The sequence below is a fragment of the Schistocerca serialis genome, chromosome 8 (genome assembly GCF_023864345.2).
Source record: "Schistocerca serialis cubense isolate TAMUIC-IGC-003099 chromosome 8, iqSchSeri2.2, whole genome shotgun sequence".
Lineage (NCBI taxonomy): Eukaryota > Metazoa > Arthropoda > Insecta > Orthoptera > Acrididae > Schistocerca > Schistocerca serialis.
Window position 1 is genome coordinate 365,486,993 of NC_064645.1, and position 21,828 is coordinate 365,508,820.

At 42.5% G+C, this 21,828-nt stretch overlaps 1 protein-coding gene across 1 annotated transcript in view; it reads left to right on the plus strand.

Moving 5' to 3' along the window:
* LOC126417020 (cohesin subunit SA-2-like) overlaps positions 1-21,828 on the plus strand; it is a 486,856-nt gene that overhangs the window by 206,208 nt on the left and 258,820 nt on the right. The window lies entirely within an intron of this gene.

Consider the following 21,828-nt stretch of genomic DNA (forward strand, 5'->3'; position numbering starts at 1 on the left):
GTACCCAGCTGACAAAGAGAGCTCTGAAGAGCAGTCTACTCGAGAAGTAAGTTACAGAATGATGTTAACAGGGCCACAATACTGTCATATTACTCAAGAGGGAAGAAGGAACCTGTGAAAAAGAACTCACCTTTCTATATGCACCAAGTCTGAAGAGGATTGCTGGGTATTTAAAAAGTGTTAAATGCTTTCTTAAGCGAACACACCTAGTTGAAACAGCAAATCACACCAAGTGAACTTCTCTGATGCAAGAAATTGGTGACTACCCTGTTGTATCTGAAATACATAACACCCTTAAATTCAGTGAAGATGTAGTTACCTTCTCCAATATAATGGAGATGGACCCTGGTGAATTATGAGAATAATGGAAGAACATGGATGTCACACAAATGCAGAACTATATGAGGAAAGTAAATGACACATCAGAAAAAACTTCAAAATTTATTTTGACCTTGAACACTTCAGGATTACCAGAACATATTCATGCAGGCTATATCTACCTTAAAGTTTGATCATTTGTCCCAAACCCCGTGTGATGATATAAATGTCAAACATTTGGTCATATGACTATATCTCATAATGGTAAAACTGTGTGTGGGAATTGTGGTGGTCCAGGCCATGAATCGGGTGACTCTTGTGTGCTATCTCCAAAATGTGTAAACTGCTTGAATGATCACCCATTGTGGAACAGAAGTGGGAAGTTTTTAACAAGGAAACAAAAATTCAGGAGCTGAAAGTTGCCAGGATGAATCAACTATGGTGAAGATTAGTAAGCTTCTAAAGCAGTGCATTGCCCAGCACTTATTACCTGTTTTATGCTGACTCTTAAGAAGCCAATCGCCAAAAGTGATGACCCAGACCTGAGGATCAAACACTAATGCATGTGCTTATTGATATACTAGTGGGGTAAGAAGCTGCACCAGTTCACGAAACCATTCCGAAATCATTAATGAAGGACTTGGAAACTCAGCGACATTCCAGTACACACTATCAGAGGCCCTATATGTTGTCAACTTAACCCATGCAGCCAAATCCCCTGTAAGTAAGGAAAAGAACCAAACAAAAACCATCAAAATTGGAGAAAGGACCAGTTAAACTGGTGGATTGGTAAGCATTATCCCTTTCCAGTGGATATTTTAATTTTGACCCTTACAATAAGGATATAATCTTACTGGAGAAGGGCTAGGAGTGAGGGAGGTGGGTTGACTGTTTTGCCAATGACAGGTACTGTTCCTCTCCACTCACTCTTACCATAGATGTAGAAACAGTTGCAGTGGAAGTTCTCATAACTACTTAGACAATAGTGTGTTTTTATATCTACCACCACAGGAACTGCTGGATGAAGAGGCACATAAACAGCTAATCAAGGAACTCTCCCTGCCCATTTTTCCTAATGGATGATTTTAATGCACACATTGTGCTGTCGGGCTCAGGTACCAAATGTCTCGGGGCAAATTATTGAGCAACTCGTACATTGAACGATGGTCAGATGACACGTTTTTCTTCAGCTACAGGATCATCTTCAGCAGTTGTTGACCATAGTTTCTGCTCTCCAGCTGTTGCAGACTGTTCAGCGGAAAATGGCCAGATATTTGTATTCCAGCAATGACTTTCCAGTGTGTATGCACTTACTGAATAGGACAGTGGTCGGCAGGAAACCACAAAAGGTTTATGCTTCAAAGGGCAAACTGGATGTGACACCTTCAGAAAGTCATCTTTGAACAACAGGGAAATCCCAGTAAGATGGTGGACCATGTTACCTTTGTGGTCCACAGAAATACCACAGAATCCATTCCCAAGTCTAGCAACTACCTCAGCCAACAATCTGCCCCTGATGAAATGAAGAATGCCATAAGCAATCGGAGACAGGCGTGCAGCTTTGCAGAAATTCAGCGACCATGCAACAACAGAAAATCATAGTGTATTCAGGACTGCAAGAGTGAAAGCATGATGAGTGATGTAAGAAAGAAAGAAAGAAAGAAAGAAAGAAAGATAGATAGATAGATAGATAGAGAAACTCCTGGAAGGAACTCATGACTTACATTAATCAGTCAATTTCCAATACACAAGGTTGTGAGGCGACCATATTGAGGAACATGGTCTTGGTAGACTCTGCTAGAGACATGGCTCAGATATTGACTGAACACATTTTAATGTCACTGTGTTATCTGGACAAACTCCTGATTTCCAGGTATTCCATAGAAATGTAGGGATGAGAAGGCATTGCCACTTCTTATGTAGTGAAGAGACTTACAGTCATCCATTCTCCAAGTGGGAGTTGGAATCGGCTCTGTTAACAGCTCAAGACATTGCTCCAGGACCAGGTAAGATTCATTATGCCATACTACGTCATCTGTGTTCCGGAGCCAAAGACAAGCTCCTGTGTTGTTTCAATCAGATCTGCTGTGATGGATGCTATCCCGACATTTGGAAAGAGACAGTATAAATTCCCTTATGGAAATTAGGCAATGACTGTACAACTCTCTAAGTCGCCAGAGTACTGGTATAGCTTTTTCTACCTCTATAACGGAGACTATTGAGTGAATTTCTTCCACCTGCAGAGTATTCCACTATTTCTCTCAATTTTCAGCTAATTATGGTCAAAACTAAGACGTTTGTTTTGAAAACCCACCATTTCAAATTTTTGCCCAATGATCGGGAAGTCCTTCATTCATTAGTAGTTTTTAATCAATATCCATATTGAGGTTTATAGAAATCGTGAAGTGGGATTTAACCTGTATGTCAGTCGGTATTTATATGTTATCATTACACACCTGTAATGTTTGGAATGAAGAATGGAATTGCAGATGTGTTAAAAATCATTTGCCTAACCTCTTTATTGTTGGGTGCCCTTGTCATTTGTCAAATTTGGCAATAAAAATATGGAGCTGCAGTTCTGCCATTCCAGATTGATAATTATTTGGTGGGCATACACTATTTTCTGCAAAGTAGTACAAAGAGAAAGGAGAAACTGAAAGAATTTCAGAAATTATATTATATCAAGATCAGGAAAATTTTGAAGCATTTTTTGCACGTGATGGCTTTCTGTGGACAAATGTTTGTTTCAGTTACTGGAACAATGGAAGCCTGTGTCCAGCCTGCTGAATTATGAATTGAAGTCTGGTAAGAATGATCAGCTTGAATATCTCTAAATTTGTCATATTCTGAAGCTTATACAATCCCCAATTGAGAATAGTGTGACCTCAAGTTAAAGGAGCTAGTGAATCAGCAAATCAGCAATCCCATATTTGTCTACGTTCAAAGCAACTAAATAGGATTCCTTAGTTAAGTACGATTCATCCCATGGGGAGGAGGGAAATGATTTTTATGCTCTCATTGTCAGATCTGAATAAAGCTTTATGCTTGTTTTTGTCAAATTTTATGCATACATTTCTCAAAGCAAATGCAGTTTTGCAGACAAGTGTATGTCACGGACATTTATTGCAAGATCTGGTGCTGACACTTCACAGAATTTGATGTCTAAATCTGAACAACTTTTAATGGTGAAATCCTGCTCTCTTTTTGGTGTTAATTACCACAGCAGAAGCAATCAGATGGATGATTGTGATATGGTCATTGTACTTCGCAACTTGTGGATTGTCTGAAACATCATTAGGTGGATGATTTCTTCACATCTCCTCAAAAATACTTCTTTGATACATGGGACTACATGATCCACAAATTATCATTGAAGAGAGAAATGCTGAGGAATGCAACAGTGGCATGAATGAGATATGTTCTCATGCATCATCTTCTACCCTGAAGTATTTTGTGGAGATGTTTCCAGTGTTACTCAGTGCAGATGCAGGGAAACAGCACGATGCTTTGGATGAATTACAGTTCTAGTTTTACACATTTCAGATGTATGAACTGCCAAATAAAATCTTAATGGAAGCAATAATTGATCTGCGGTGGTTCCTGATACGATTGTTAAGTAGAAAAGGGAGCCTAAAATTTGACATGTTAGTTTGTGTTATGTTAGCTATTCTAAACATCCCATACGGTAATGCTGAATGTAAGAGGATATTTAGCCAGGTAACTGAAAGTAGAACACAGTTTAGAACATCTGCTGGTGATCAGAACTTGTAGAGATTGTTAACAGTAAAATCAAGAATAAAGATGACTGCTTTAAGCAAATCTTCGGCAAAGGCTTTCTCAGAAGAGCAAAATCTTCAACAGTTACTTCTTTAAATCAGTAGAAATATTTTGTGAAGTGTGTGGTGAAAAGATAATTATACCTCTGTGCTACCATCTTTCCTCCAATCTCAGCACGAGTTGGAGATGTAATGGACTAGAAAAATGGTAGATCCTGATTAGAATAGAGAACAAATTTCTTCTTAAATAAGTGGGAACACAAATTACTTTGTATTATCTACATCCACACGATTCCTTTGCAGTTCACAGTTAAGTGCGTGACAGAGGGTTCAGTGAACTCCGTCAAGTTGTCTCTACCATTCCTCCCCTGAACAGCACGTAGGAAAAATAAACGCTTAAATATTTCCATGTGAGCTCTGATTTAAATATGGCGATTGGTTCTCCTTATGTAGGTGGGCACCAACAAAATCTTTCATGCTCTGAGGAGAAAGTTGGTGATGTAAATTTCGTGAGAAGATCCTGTCATAACGAAAACTTCCTGAGTTTTGATGATTGCCTCTCCTTCTGTGTATCTTATCTGCGGCACTCTCTCCCCTATCTTGCAATAATACAGAATAAGCTGTCCTCCTTTTGGGCTTTTTCAATGTCCTCTGTGAGTCCTGTCTGATGAGGATCCCACACCGCACAGCAATACTCCAGAAGAGGGTATACAAGCAGAAGAAGGTAGACAAGTGTGGTGCAAGCAGTCTCTTTGGTAGGCCTGTTGCATTTTCCAAGTGTACTGCCAATAAGTAATCATTTTTGGTTTGCTAACTCCACAAAATTACCTGCGTAATTGTTCCAGTTTATTTTGTGCGTAATTGTTATATCACCAACTATTTAGTTGAAGTTACCGCCTTTAGATTTTTGTCATTTATCATGTATCCAATAGTTAGTGGATTTGTTTTTGTAATCATGTGGATAACTTTGTACTTTTCATTACTTAAAGTCAGTTGTCACTTTTTGCAACATACAAATATCCTGTCTAAATCATGTTGCAATTGGCTTTGATCATCTGACGACTTTGCAGGATGGTAAATGACAGCATCATACGCTGCGCATATTGTCCCCTAAATCATTTATGTAGATCAGGAACAGCACTGAAGAGTGAACTCGTATTCCAGTTGATGATTGTTTCAATTTAACTCCAAACTAGAGTTTCCATTTTTTAGTGTTGCAGTTTGTTAGCAGTTACACATCATCATAAGATTTTAAAAACTGAATCTCCTGATTTTTATAATGGGAAAGTTCTGGTAGAAAGTAGATACCAGAGTAAAGGAGATCACTCACTAAAAAACGGAAGCTTTCAGTTGTGTTGGGCGGGATGGGTAGAAGGAGAGGGAGGTGGGAGGTAGGAAGAGGGGATGGGTAGCTAATGGCTTGGAGGGAGGCACCCGGTTTGCTGGTTAGGAATGTGACAGATGCACAGGCTAGACATGTGATGCATGGGTACCTGAGCTGGTGGGGAGCAGCTTATAGTGAAGGTGACTTGGAGAGTTGAATTGGGAAGGGGCTATAGGACAGAGGAATGGGAAGCTATTGGATGGATGGTGTGCGGACAGAAAAGCTCATGAAGAGGATCCATATGGCCCAGGTCATGAAGCAAGCATTGTAATTGATCGTGTTGTGCTTAGCCCCATGTTTTGCCATTCGGGTGGTCTACTTTGTTCTTGGCCAGATTGGTGGTGGCCATTCATTCTGATGGACAGCTGGTTGGTTGTCATAGTGACATAAAAAGCTGTGCCACTGGGTTGGTGTATGACATGGCTGCTTTCGCAAGTGGCCCAGCTCTTAAATGGGATGGGATAAGCCTGTGACAAGGCTGAAGTAGGCAGTGCTGGGTGGGTGGATTGTGCAGGTCTTGCACCTGACTTTCGGTTTTTGGAGGTTGGTAAGTACGTAAACTGCTGCCTTGGATGGATATTCAAATTCCAAAATAATCTGTTCCACTCCCATAGTGGTTTCAGGTGATATTGTTCCACCTTTGTCAACTTTCTTCTACTAGGGATGGCGATTCACGCGTCTCTGTTAGGACATGAAACAACTCAGTTGGCTGGGAGTTTTCCTTTTTAAGACCTTGAAAAAGCATACAGCCTGAATGGGAGATAAAACATCCTTGTCCAGCTTCATGAATGTGGACTATATGGAGTTCAGCCACTTCTTATTCAGTTCTTCCATCGGGAAGGGCGCTTTCACAGTTGCATTGTTTATGACTGGTCTCACTGTTTTATCCAGGGTATTACAGTCCCCTAAGACAGTATGCTCAGTGTCACACTGTTTGCATCAGCTGTCAATGGCATCTCCTCTGCAGTCAGAAGCCCTGTTGAAAGGTCTTTGTGTGTGGATGACCACACAATTTTCTACCTTTCCTCTGATCTTAAAATGAGACAACTACAGCAGACCATGAGGAGCCCAGAAACTTGGGCCAATAAAACTGAGGAATTGAGTGACTGGAAGTGACACACAACAAATGGGCCACGCGTGTGTAGCAGATGTGTTGGCAATCACATTGATGGACAGAAGTGCTACTCACAACAGTGCCCATTAAGACATGTTTCCCTCCTTCAGCAAGAGGCTCCACCACTGTGTGAAGTCTATAATGTATCACTTCCAGATCAGTATGTTTTAGTTATGTGTGTTTTATATACTGACATAATGGCAGCCCTCTGTTTGGCTAGAGGTCTGCCCCTCATCATCGCTGACGCTGCAGCTTGTGTAACATGGGTTTTCAAATTATGTGAAGTGCGGGTTCTCATCCTGAAAGTGTTGTGCATGGGAGGTCAGTGTGTTCTGGGTGGGTAGCTCACACAGGCAGTTTAGCATTTTCATTAATAAATTTTAAGTAACACTTAAAATTGTGCAAGTCTTGCACCTGACTTTTGGTTTTTGGAGGTTGGTAAGTACGTAAACTGCTGCCTTGGATGGGTGGTGCATCATCATGGTGGATTTTACAGTTCATAGGTGGCACACTCTTGACACCTACTAAGGACACTGATCATCATGCTATTTAAAGTGCCCACACTTCACCATCATCATCACAAAAATCAAGCAATAGAAAATCCAGGATGGGATGTAACAATATTATGAAAAAAAAAAGTTGCTGCTCACCATATTGCGGAGATGCTGAGTCGCAGATAGGCGCAACAAAAAGACTCTCACAAATAAAGCTTTCGGCAAGTAAGGTCTTCATCAAAAATAGACCCCCCCCCCACCACACACACACACACACACACACACACACACACACACACACGACTGCAGTCTCAAGCAACTGAAGCCACACTGCAAGCAGCAGCACCAATGCATGATGGGGGTGGCAACTCTGTGGGGGTATGGAGGAGGCTAGGGTGGGGAGGGATAGTAAGGTAGGGGTGGTGGACAGTAAATTGCTGCAGGTTAGATGGTGGGCAGGGGAGAGGTGGGAAGGGGGGAGGGGACAGAAAAGGAGAGAAGTAAAAAGACTGGGTGGAATGGTGGAATGAGGGCTTTGTAGTGCTGGAATGGGAACAGAAAAAAGGTTGGATGGGTGTGGACAATGACTAACAAAGCTTGAGGCCAGAAGGGTTACGGGAATGTAAGATATATTGCGGGGAAAGTTCCCACCAGCGCAGTTCAGAAAAGTTGGTGTTGGTGGGAAGGATCCACATGGTACAGGCTGTGAAGCAGTCACTGAAATAAAGGATGTTATGTTTGGCAGCATATTCAGCAACCAGGTGGTTCACTTGCTTCTTGGCCACAGTTTGTCGGTGGCCATTCATGCAGACAGACAGCTTCTTGGTTATCATGCCCACATAGAATGCAGCACAGTGTCAGCTTGTATACCACATGATTGGTTTCACAGGTAGCCCTGCTTTTGATGGGATAGGTGATGTTTGTGATTGGACTGAAGTAGGTGGTGGTGAGAGGATGTATGGGACAGTTCTTGCATGTAGGTCTATTACAGCGGTATGAGTCATGAGTTAAAGGGTTGGAAGCAGGGGTTGTGTTGGGATGGTCGAGTATACTTTGTAGGTTTGGTGGATGGTGGAATTTCACTGTAGCCGGCCGGTGTGGCCGTGCGGTTCTAGGCGCTTCAGTCTGAAACCGCATGACCGCTACGGTCGCAGGTTCGAATCCTGCCTCGGGCATGGATGTGTGTGATGTCCTTAGGTTAGTTAGGTTTAAGTAGTTCTAAGTCCCAGGGTACTGATGACCACAGATGTTGAGTCCCATAGTGCTCAGAGCCCTTTGAACCAATATCACTGTAGGAGGGGTGGGAAGGATAGTGAGCAGGTCATTTCTCATTTCAGGGCATGATGAGAGGTAGTGGAAACCCTGGTGGAGAATGTAATTCAGTTGCTCCAGTCCTGGGTGGTACTGAGTTATGAGGGGAATGCTCCTCTGTGACCGGACAGTGGGACTTTAGGAGTTGGTGGGTGACTGGAAAGATAACGTACAGGAGATTTATTTTTGTACAAGGTTGGGAAGATAATTATGGTTTGTGAAGGCTTCAGTGAGACACTCAGTATACTTCGAGGGGGACTGCTTGTCACTGCAGATGCGTCAACCATGGGTGGCTTGGCTGGTTTGGAAGGGACTTCTTGGTATGGAATGAGTGGCAGCTGTCGAAGTGGAGGTATTGCTGGTGGTTAGTAGGTTTGATATGGACGGGGGTAGTGATGTAGCCATCTTTGAGGTGGAGGCCAACATCTGGGAAAGTGGCTTGTTGGGTTGACCAGGCCATGTGAAGCAAATGGGGGAGAAGTTGTTGACGTTCTGGAGAAATGTTGATAGGGTGTCTTGACACTACAAAGCCATCATCCCAGCATTGCATCCAGTCTTTTTTTCCCCTCTTTTTCTGCCCCCTTCTCCTCCCCACCTCTCACATGCCCTCCGTCTAACATGCAGCACTTCACTGTCCATTACCCCTACCATACTATCCCCCCCCCCCCCTCTGCCTCCCCAGCCTCCTCCTTACCCTCACCCAGTTGCCACTCCCATCATGCACTGGTGCTGCTGCTTGCAGTGTGGCTTTAGTTGCCTGAGATTGGATGTGTCATGTGTGTGAGTTTTGTGGTTGCATTTGCGTGCGTGTGTGTGTGTGTGTGTGTGTGTGTGTGTGTGTGTGTGTGTGTGTGGTCTATTTTTGACAAAGGCGAAAGTTTTACTTGCAACATTCTTTTTGTTGTGCCTATCTACAACTCAGCATCTGTGCTATATGGTGAGTAGCAACATCCATTTCATCGTCACTACCATATTCTTCTCCAGGGCCCCCCACAAGGGTGGGGGTGGACGGAATCCTGGGTTCAAGGCCTGGGCCCAGGCATGGCCAGATTAATTTTTCAATTATTATAATTTAATATAAACTATAAAAAATATTTTGAGTATTTTCTTTAAAAATGACATTTTAGTAGATTCTATAGCTAGTTATAGCCTAAAATTTAAAATATGCATTAATAATGAACAGTTAATAATATTAGTGCTGGTCCTTATTGTCATTTTGTGTGTTGTGTGAACTTACTAGCTTGCAATAAGCCCCCCCCCCCCCCCCCACCACCACCACCACCACCACCACCACCACCACCACCACAACCACCTGCTGTAGTTCCCTAATCTTCCTTCCTGCCTTGTAATTTGTTGTCTAGCTGTCAGACCTGAGTTGGGTGAAGTAGTTGATAGCCCCTGAAATTTTGACAAGAGCGCACCCTGCTATTTTCGAGGCAAAACTGCAGCAAGAAAGTGCTGTGCAAGGGAATTTAAAATCCTGGTTTTTGGAGAACTCCAGAAAGGTCTCACACACACACACACACACACACACACACAGAGTAAACACTAGCACCATCTCTAACCAAAGATGGCTGACATCAGAAGTTATCAATAGTGAAATTAATAATCAATGGGTGATGTAGCATGAGCTCTGCCCCTCTGTTTTTTTGCCAATATGTATAGAGAGAGAGAGAGAGAGAAAGCAGAATTCAGTGCAGAATTTAAACAAAAACCACATCTCTGTTTATAAGATTACTTTAATTTCAACATCTTCCTTACCAGCACTATCACAATAGTTGGTAATGCATGCCAGAATAGCTGCGTTATTACGTTCCATAGGATGACATGTCAGGGCAGTGTTCTGCAGTGGTGGATTTGCTCAGCTATTGTACGCGCATGTACCACTTATGCTCAGTACACAAGTCCTCTACCGTAGTGTTACTCCGATCATTGTGTGACATGCCACAACTCAAGGAATATGGTAGATGCTTACCTTATGCAAACTAAGATCATCCTTTACAGAACCTAAAAGGATCCTGATCTTAAATGCTGGTCAAAAAACACAGTTCACATTATAATCCCACAAAATACTACCCGTCCTGTTTGAAATGTTCCCTGTGTAATGCAGAAGGGCCAAAGACTTTGGTAGTACCTTGGTGCTGTCATCACTCACTGGGTGCACAGTTGCTCAATAGGGCAACATGTCTGGTGTGCCTTTTACTATAGCCATTTTGACAAAAAGTGACTTCAAGATGAGATAACTCAGCTGACAAACTCTCAGGGTCAGAGATGACAATCAAGGTACGAAGTACTCCTTCACATTTAGCTAGATTTTGACAGTTATCAGCCTGCAGAAACAAGTGAGTGTGAGTACGGCTGCCTTCCCTTCCTTGATGTGTTGCTCAGGAGGAAGGTGGGTGGCACATTGGGAGATGCCATTTACAGGAAGCCTATTTACATTGAGTTGTTTCTGCAGGCTGATAATATTGACATCCGGCTCAATGCGAAGGGGTACTTTGTACCTTCGTTCACAGTGCCCATGTCATCTTGAACCCTGAGAGTTGGTCAAGTGAGTTAGCCCACCTTGAGGTAACCTTTCATTGGGATGGTTATAGTGAAAGACACACATTGCAGTATCGACCAACTGTGCACCGGGTGAGTGATGATAATACCGAGGTGGCACCAAAGTCTATGGCTCTTTTGCCTTACGCAGGGATTATTCAGAACAGGATTGGTTGCATTTTGCAGAAATATTATGTGAAGTGTGGTTTTTAACCACCACTTAAGATAAGGGTCTTTTTAGGTTTTGTAAAGTGTGATCTTGGTTTGCATAAGGTGGATGTCTACCATATTCCTTGCAGTTGTGGTATGTCATATATTGGTCAAACTAACAGAACAATGGAGGACTTGTGTACTGAGCATAAGCAGCACACATGCTTACAACAGCTGAGATAATTGAAATGTGGGACTTTGGGAAAGCAGGAAAAGATGTGGATGGGGCCTAGTCAGTTACGTTGGTTGCACAGTAAACACATACACAAGGAAGTAATTTATTAAAAACAATCATTTTAAAAAAAATTGACTGTAACACAAGCTACACTGACGGCTGAAGGCCTTATTAAGAAAGAATTCAAAATTATTTATCGGCTGAAGGCCACGAGCAGTACTTCAGAACAATTAGCGGCTGAAGGCTGGAATTACAAGTCAGGAAGGAACTATGCATTGAAAATACCAAAATAATTTTTAAATAATCATTTTAAAAAATTGTCTTGTCTGAAGGCCTTATTAATAAAGACTTCAAATTATTTGTCGGCTGAAGGCCACAAGCAATACTTCAGAACAAATAATGACTGAAGACCTGAATTACAAGTGAGGAAGACAATTACACGTTAAAAAAAACCAAAATAATTTTTAAAACACTCATTAAAAATTGACTGTAACACAAGCTACGCTGGTGGCTGAAGGCCATATTAAGAATAATTCAAATCATTTGTCAGCTGAAGGCCACAATCAATAGGAATATTTAAACAAAATATTATTTTTAACAATTGACACAATCAGAACAAATAAAAAGGGACTGATCCACAGACAGTGCTCCAAGGATCGACCTGAGAAAAGTCCCTACAGCTGCGTAAGCAGTGAGACAGGCAGCCAAGAGTTATTCTTACGTAACAGGATGGCAACTCAAACTAGGGACAGTTTAAACGCCGATCAATCCTCTTGCCAAATCCACCTAATGTGTGATAACCAGTACAACGATGGATTAATTCAAGCAAGGGCGAAGTGACAGAGAGCACTGCGTCTTCAGAATCCAGTGTTTAAAACATCAAAAGGCAGAAGTAACCACTACTACCAAGGTAGACAAAAGAAACCACAATCCACACCGCATTCAAGGAGGCTGTCGAATTATGCATCATGCTAGACAGCATCGGCAAGATGAGGAAAAGTACACTGCCGCAAAACTAATAACAGGCAATAGAAGATGGCTAATAGATTCCGCCAACTCGACATGCTCCACTAGTTGCTGTTCGTCTCAAGGTGACCCTACGAGCAGCAACACACAAACCAACCTCATGTCCTTCCAAAGATAGTACGGGTACTAGATATCGATAAACGCTGCTGCTGCCCCTCGCGGGCAGACAACGCTAGCAAACGTAGTGGCGCCAGTAAACAGAAGAAGAAAACGAGATGCCACTGTCCCTATTACGCGATGACAACCTACCAACAGCATCAACCTGAGCCGCACATGGCTCAATAATCTGCCTTTGCAAAACATTGTCTTGGCACCAGTCATCTTATGGAATATAATAATGCAGAGATTGTGACTTGCACTTCCAGCTGCTAGTGTTATTAGGAATCTGTTGAAATTAAATTAGCAAGTAACCTTATAAATAGAGATGGTGGATTTTGTTTAAATTCTGCACATAATCCTACCCTCACCCATTGATTATAAATTTCACTATCAATAACTTCTGATGTTGGCCGTCTTTAGTTAAAGATGGTGCTAGTGTTTACTGTGTGTGTGTGTGTGTGTGTGTGTGTGTGTGTGTGTGTGTGTGTGTTTTATCTTTCTTTAGTTCCCTGAAAACCTAGCACAGTGCTTACTTGCTGCTGTTTTGCCTTGGAAATGACAGGGTACACTCCTGTCCTTCTTGAGGTTTGCCTACACATGGCCCATCGAGCCTACGCTATCATTTGTCTCTGACACTGTCTGTCACGGACGACATCTTCATCGCCCTCAGTTGGCATACCTCCTCCTTCGGTTCTGCGCTCCGCTGGCAGGGGCCAGCGCACTTGCCTCAGCACCTCAGCTACAACATAGCAGCCTACAGGAGGTACTGCCTGCAGCCCCGCTGCAGCAGTCGACCACGCCCGAGCAACAGCCCGAGCAGCCTCAAACAGCGACACAGTCAGCTGTGTCCCCCTCCGATGCCACACCGCCTCGCCTCCAAGCTTACCCGCTATGCTGGTACCATGCTAGTTACGAGGACTCCGCACTTAACTGTCGCGCGCCTTGTGCCTACCCAAATGATTCCGGTGGTCACATTTATGTGCCACGTCGTGCCACAATCCTTCACTGTGCCTACTGTCTTTCGCCGCACGCTCCATCAAGATGTTACTTCGCCTATCACCAGTCGCCACCTTCCCTTGGACTTTCCACATTGACAACATGGATGAATCTGTAATCGGGTTGGACTTTCTATACCATTACAAACTTTCACCAGACCTGCTCCACCACGCATCTAGTTCTACTGTTCCGTGCTCGAACGAGTTCAGCACGACTTCACTCTCTGCCTCCTTGGCTACACTTCTCACATATGCATCTCTGCTCGAGCATATTACCGCATGGCTCTCAGATTTGTCAGACGTGCGCACACAAATCGATGAGCTCCACACCCAGAATGAGGCATTACGCACCCGCATTGCCGGTACCTCTGCTGAATTGTCACACCCATGGAGTACGATTTGCAACCTTTCTGCACAAGTTGAATGAACACTCGCATCCACTTTGCCTTCACACTACATTGCTCCTGTGTCAAGCTTTCCTCCGCCTGCTGCCATTTCTGCGTCATCGCAGGTGTATCTATAGGACGCTCATGTGCTAGCTTCGTGGGATTCCTCGCATCGCGTGGCTGCTGCACCACACCTTCCCTTGCCACCTGCAGCTAATGCCCCATCCAAGCCATTCTTGCCTGTCAAGGTCAGTGAACTGTTGCCGCATCTGCCCCCTTTCATGACCCCCCCCCCCCCCCCCTTCGCTCACCTCCCTTCGCGGGTGTCAACCATCTGTAATGGCACTTGTCATAGAAGCTGTACCAGAGACGGTCACACCGTTATGTTATAAAGCTAGGCATGTTAACACTTCCAAACGTCTGCGCATGAAAGAAATTGTTCAGGATTTATTGGCTTTAGGCCTGCTCCGACCATTCGACAGCAACTGATCTTCACCTATCCACCTCATTCCTAAGAAGGACGCATGATACCCTCGGCCTATTTGCATACTGTTACATGCCATATGGCTTGGAAAATGCTGTGCAGACATGGCAGCGGTTCATTGATTCGCTTTTGCTAAATCTGCCATTTGCTTTTGCTTATTTGGACGACATACTGATTTTTTCCTCCTCTGCCGAGGAGCTCCAGGTTCACCTCGATGCAGTCCGTTCAGCCCTCTCTGCCAACAACAGCATGGTGATCAACCACGATAAATCTCAACTCTGTTCCACATCAGTTATGTTCTTAGGCCATGCTGTCTTGGCCAATGGCATCCAACAGATGGATTCTCATGTTGAAACCATTCTTGCCCTGCCTCTTCCTGAAGATTATACTCGACTCTGTCGTTTTCTGGCTATGGTTAAGTTTTACCGCCGCCATATCCTTCAGGCTGCCTCCGTCCAATCGGCCTTCACCGACACCCTCTCTGGCAAAAATACCTTGGGGAAACGGACGTTGGATTGGACCGAACCCATGCTCGACTCATTTTGTAATCTCAAAACTGCACTCACCAAAGCCGTCACACTCGCCCACCCTGATCCTGAGGCTCGTGTTTTGATCACTACTGACACAAGTGACTCAGCTGTGGGCGCTGTTTTACAACAGCACACCTACGACTCCAACCAACCGCTCTGCTTATTTTCGAAGAAACTCACCAAGAGCCAGTGTAAGTGGTCTGCTTTTGACCGTGAACTTCTCACGGTTTATGAGGCAATTAAACACTTCCAGAGTGATCTCAAGGGGCGACCTTTCACGATCTACTCATTGATTCGATACGCATCCTGGCTGAGGACCTTCCGCCGAGATGTTTCCGCCATATGGGCTATATTTGTCAGCATTCCTCAGACGCATACTACATCTGCGGCTTGGAGAATGTTGTAGCTGACTATCTATCCGTGCTTTCCACACCCTTGAATTTAGATAACCTTGCATGACTCCAGTCGGAGGACATCGATACTCAGTGATTAGTTTCAGATGAGTCTTTGCTCGCTATCCAATCTCTTGTCCTACACGGGTTGACGATTGCGGTCCTTTGCGGTATTACTTCAGGCATTCCTCACTCCTTGGTATTGTCCTCTCTTTGGCGCAGGAACTTCAATGCCTTACACAACTTGGCCCACCCCAGAATGCGGGCAACATTGACACTAGCCACTGAATGCTTTGTCTGGCTGAGCGTGCGGCACGACTGCTGCCTTTGGACCCGCACTTGTGTCCCTTGCCAGTCTAGTAAAGTTGGCAGAGACACACAGTCTCCATTAGGCAAGTTCAGTGTTCCAAAGGGTCGCCTTCGGCATGTCCATATTGACTTGGTCGGCCCACTTCCCGCTTCCAAGGGGTACCAATACACATTATCTATGATAGACCTCAAAACTCGTTGGGTCGAGGCGGTCCCTCTCATCGACATCACAGCAGAGACATCGCTCACACTTTCATATCCATGTGGGTCGCAAGGTTTGGTTGCCCTCTTTCCATCACTACTGATCAGGGACGACAGTTCAAATCCACACTTTTTGCTTGACTGTGTGGTGTAGCTAAATTCCACACCATGGCCTATCACCCGCTTCCACACGATGGCCTATCACCCGCAGGTGAACAGCCTGGTCGATTGGTGGCACTGAAATCGCGAAGCTGCACTAATGTGCCACGGTGGGTTATGGTCCGAGGCCCTCCCTTGGGTCTTACTCGGCATCCGGTCCCCCCCGTAAGGAAGACTTGAATCCATTGTTGGCGGAGATTCTATATGGAGAGTCCCTCCTCCCGCCAGCTGAGTTCGTGGAGGATGCACTGCCGGTTGATGCCATCAATCTTCCTGTCCTTGTGGAATGGGTATGTGTGCATGTCGCTCGCCTACACACCCCCATGCCTCGCACTCATTCCACGCCACTGGTGTTTGTCCACAAGGACCTGGCATCATGTGAATTCGTGCTTCTGTACAGTGACTCTGTGCAAGCAGCCTTGCAACCACCATATTTGGGCCCACACCGCGTCTTACATCACGGATTGAACACGTTTATAATTCTTCTAAATGGACAACCTCAAACGGTTTCCATTAACCACTTAAAAACCAAAATTGCCCCTCTCCGACATGCATTCCGATGCTCACGATCTGCCTGCCATCGCTGCCGCCCCACCTCCTGATGCCGCCGTGACTTCAAGCGGCGTTCCACTGCCTACGCGGCAGTCTGACACAAGTGACAACTGCCGCTGTGAGTTTGAGTGAGGGAGCTTCCTCCGTCCTGCTCTGCAAGAAAGAATTGTCAGTGTAAGTACAGAATATATGAGGAACTTAATCAATATCCATAAGATGAACAGAAATGAATAAATGATGGAAAACTGAGGAGTATGAGGGAACTTACAGTAAATGCCATCTTTGAGAGTGTGGTGGTATTGCATTTTTGAAAGTAAAAAGTTTAAAAATATAAAAAGAGCAAACAGAAAAAACACTATATTCAAAACTGTGCCAATGTAACAGTTGGCTTCAAATAAATGAACCAAGTAAAATAAAAAACAGTACTTGATGAGACACCTTCAAGAGGTATTAAATATTAACAATTAAAAGAAAGATGTAACTATTATAATAGCAATCTATATGGATTACATAGTTTTAATAAAATAAAGGAACTGAATGAATACAGGAAAATGGGGTAATTTGTAGGAAGTAATGAAAAACAGAACAGATTATGTAAAGTTCAGAAGAGGGCAAATATTACGCTGTGTGTGGTCATTCAATATGGGATCTGTACTGTGAGCTAAATGTTTGTTAATTTCCAGGGCTTCCCGCATGTGAAGTTTTTGTCTTTTGTTTGCTAAGGGAAGGATGTGGGACTCTTGTCTGATGGTTGTTTCGTACTCAGAACATGCTCAGCAAATGTGGAGTCAGAATTCTGCGACCTCCGGCTTGTAGTTAACTGGCAAACTCTTTAAAAGCTTGCAAAGGAGCACAACAGGCCAAAGTCATCAAAACCATTTAGTAATTTTATTAGCTGAGAAGGAATCGGCCAAGGTTCTTTAGGTTTCAGACGTAACTGATCATTTTTGTCAGAAAAACCTTGGATGCCTATTATTAAGTAGACTTACTTTGCAGACAGTGTCTATGACTGATATAGATCCCAATTTTAGTTTTTGTAGCTATTTTTATTTTAATCTTAGTGTGTTAAATAAACCACTTGCGATGGTCATTTTTAAGTAAAATGATTGTATAAAGTTTACATTGGACATATAAAATAGTCACAATAATTATATCCTCTATTCACAGGTTAAAATATATTCTAAAAGTAGTATGGGTAAGCAGTAACAGTACAGTTATAATGTAGTACACAGTTGTTAAATAGGGAGTTGGGTGGGAGAGGGAAGTAAAGCTGTGGGGGCAGATCATGAGTCATGCTTGAATAACTTTGTAAACAGAGAACATACCCATGAATGACAAAGATCCCAGGTTTGAGTCTTGATTCAGCATGCAGTTTTTATCTTCCAGTAAGTTTCAGATCATTGCTCATTCCTTTGCAGAGTGAAAATTAATTCTCAGCTGAGAAAATGTTTGATCAGATAAAATAAATTACTCATTTCTTTGAGGGAACTGAAAAAAGTTAATTGTGGTGGCGTGACTGGAATTTGGCGGCAGGTAAAGGAAGAGAAGTGAAAATAGTGGGATATAATGAACTGGAAGACAGGAATGAAAAGGAAAATCACCTAGTAGTATTTTGCAGAAAGCACAATTTGATCATTTACTATCATTTAGTTTAACAGTTATGAAAGAAGGTTGTATATATGGGACACTTACATTGTTTATATGAATGTATTTTACATAAAAGATCACTTAACAACTGCGAATAAGTACTCGGTAAACTGATGGGCTTGGTAAAATTATGTTGTCTACTTACGTAAGAAAAGTGGACAGGAAATTCTGGGGAGGTATAGCCTGTTTGTAAACTGAAAAATGAATGGTGCTTGTGGAAGAATGCTACAACTGACACACAGGATGAACTAAGAACCAATTTCCCCTCTAGCAGTGTAGAACAGTCTGCAGAGATTTACGTAGAATCTGTCTATATGAGTATTATTAGTAACTCATATAGGTAGTCCATGTAGTGAATGGGCTTTATGGAAATTAAATGCTCCCAGGCATTTTTTGGCTCTGCATCATCGATGATTCATAAGGGGCAGTATAACTTTGTGAAACACCCTATAGTTCCCAGAATGAGATCTTCACTCTACAGTGGAGTGTGCGCTGATATGAAACGTCCTGGCAGGTTAAAACTATGTGCCGGACCAAGACTCGAACTCGGGACCTTTGCCTTTCGCGGGCAAGTGCTCTACCAACTGAGCTACCCAAGCACGACTCACGCCCCGTCCTCACAGCTTTACTTCTGCCAGTACCTCGCCTCCTACCTTCCAACTTTTCTTTTGTTTCCTTTACTGCTTGCTCAATATACAGATTGAATAGCATCGGGGAGAGCCTACAACCCTGTCTCACTCCCTTCCCAACCACTGCTTCCCTTTCATGTCCCTCGACAGTTATAACTGCCATCTGGTTTCTTTACAAATTGTAAATAGCCTTTCGCTCCCTGCCACCTTCAGAATTTGAAAGAGAGTATTCCAGTCAACATTGTCAAAAGCTTTCTCTAAGTCTGCATATGCTAGAAACATAGGTTTGCCTTTCCTTATTCTTTCTTCTAATATAAGTCGTAGGGTCAGTATTGCCTCACATGTTCCAACATTTCTACGGAATCCAAACTGATCTTCCCCGAGGTCGGCTTCTACCAGTTTTTCCATTCGTCTGTAAAGAATTCACGTTAGTATTTTGCAGCTGTGACTTATTAAACTGATTGTTCGGTAATTTTCACATCTGTCAGCACCTGCTTTCTTTGGGATTGGAATTATTATGTTATTCTTGAAGTCTGAGGGAATTTCGCCTGTCTCATGCATCTTGCTCACAAGATGGTAGAGTTTTGTCATGACTGGCTCTTCCAAGGCTGTCAGTAGTTCTAATGGAAAGTTGTAATATCAAAGCAAAACTGTGCCATATATTCCAAAGGGAATGTGTAATAAACTGTTTTCGTGGTGCCTGTGCATGAAAATAGGAATCACAATTTAGGATTAAAAAGAAAAATCATAAGCCACAAAAGCATTACACAATCAAAATTCTGAGACAAATGTCTGTGATCAGTTCCTGTATCATGCTTTGGCATCAGCGTTAAATCAGTTGGCTTATGATTAAATGATATGTAGCAAGCAACAAGTAAAAGAAAGTATGTCTTAAGGAAAATATATAGTAAAACAGACTGCAGTAACCAACAGTTTCTCCAACTCCATGACTGATGCAATACTGGAAAGGGAGTTCTTTTCATAGAGCAATTGCAACTGAACATTAATGTTCAGATTATCCATACATTTTTATTTGGTTTTTCCACTTGCAGTTCTAACCTTCCACCTTTTGTAAATGTACACAACAACTGTGTTTGCATCAAATGTGATGTGCACTTTTGCTGGTCTCTCCCCTCTGCTGTTAGTATGGCCAGATGAGCAAGACGGAGGTTGCTGTCGCTTTTGTGTGTATGCGTCTTTAACATATTTTATTCTGTTCTCTCTTTTTAAATGTTTTATTATTTCTTAGGTATTTCATGTTTTTGTTGAGAGAGGTTACATACACACACACACACACACACACACACACACACACACACACACATGCAAAACCAAGCATACCTCACAGGCTGTCTGCAATAAGAGACAGATAAATAGTAACATGGTTTTCATTGCAGAAGGGACACTGTTTCACTATTTCCGTACCTATACATCCATTTTGTCCATAAATACTTTTTCTCTTCATTTGTTAAAAATTTTGTAATTTTCTTAATTAGACATATGAGTGCCAGGTGTCTGTAACTTGCTGCCATAATATTTTTGCACTGAGTCTTCTGGCCATCTTCAGTTGAATACTTGAAAAAATACGCTGGTATTGAAGACCTCGTTGGCATATACATGGTTTAACAAGTTATCACAGAACATGGGGTGCTAAAGGGCATGCACGTGTGCTGCAAGACAGAACATTGCTCCATGTGCCTCTTGCTGAAAACTTGCCCCATTGATATGAGATCAATCATATTTGAATGGTAAAAATCACTGAATGATGTGGCTACATAGAGCGTGAAATTTTTTAGTGACAGTACTGTATTTACAGGCTAATAGTTCACACCATCTGGAACAAAAAACTCTGAAGACCTTGATCCACCAATCTCATACCATATCAGATGAAAATAACCTACAAGTGGAACTTGAACAAGTGTGAACTCTGTTTCTGAACAACATCATATTCATCTCGGTGTGTACAAAGAGCACTACAGATGTACAAATGGAGGACAAGGCCTTCAAAACAACAGGTTATCTACCATAATGCTTCTGCAGAAATAAGCAGAGTATTAAGAAGACAATCTTAAGTGATGTTATGTCCTCCATTGAAAACTTCTGTGCATTACACACAATAAGAAGAGCCTAGTCTCAATATTCTGTATACCTGTGCTTTACTGAGGGATGACAATAATTCCAGTGGCAATTAATATGTGAAGTTCATGTGTGCCTATATTTAATGATGTGGAGAATCATACAGAGACTTCACAGTATGTCTATTTACTTTTGAGATCATCATTTGAAATGAACTCTTAAGTCTGCAGCACTCAGTTACATAAATTTTCAGTATGCTTCTACAGTAGTCGATATTTATCAGTAACAAAATGCAGATTGTCAAACCAAAGTTAGAGGCTGTTGTTCTGTTAAACACATTGTGTATGAGTACTTTGAGGTCTGCTTTATTGTGTTCTTATAGTTGCAAGCTACAATGATGTATTATTGAATAAAAAAGGAGTTGATGTATAGAGAACACAGCCTCATTCACTTAATGCAGCCCTTCTGCTTTTGCTGTTTCCAAATCAGGCGTGGAAAATGTTCAAATGGTTGTTACTATCAGGCCACAGTGAACACCTTCCTCTGCCTCACCTATTAGTAAAATATGTAAGATTAAATAATGTTTTGTGCTGTGTGTGAGAGAGATTATAATTATTATTATTATTATTATTATTATTATTATTATTAGTCGTAAAGCTCCCAACATGGAAGACGCTAAGTAAAGATGGTTCACTTCTGGGGCTTCTTATTCTTCTTGTTTGCCCACCAGGTCTTCATTCTTTGCGAGAATTCAGCTTTTCTTTCTTCGCTCCATTTTGTTCCAGTTCTCGGCGCTTTTGTCTCTGGTTTGACCTCCCATTTGTCAACTTTAAGTTTGAAATTGTTTCTTTTGTTCATGTCTTCAGTAGTAATGTTGGCTAATTCCAGATTTTTCTTTACATTTTTGATCCATTCTCCTCCATTAACAAGGGATGCTACGTATCTTACTATTTTTTTTGTAAGTCTGTGATCGGGAAGTCTCATTATGTGGCCATAGAATTTTAGACGCCTCTTCCT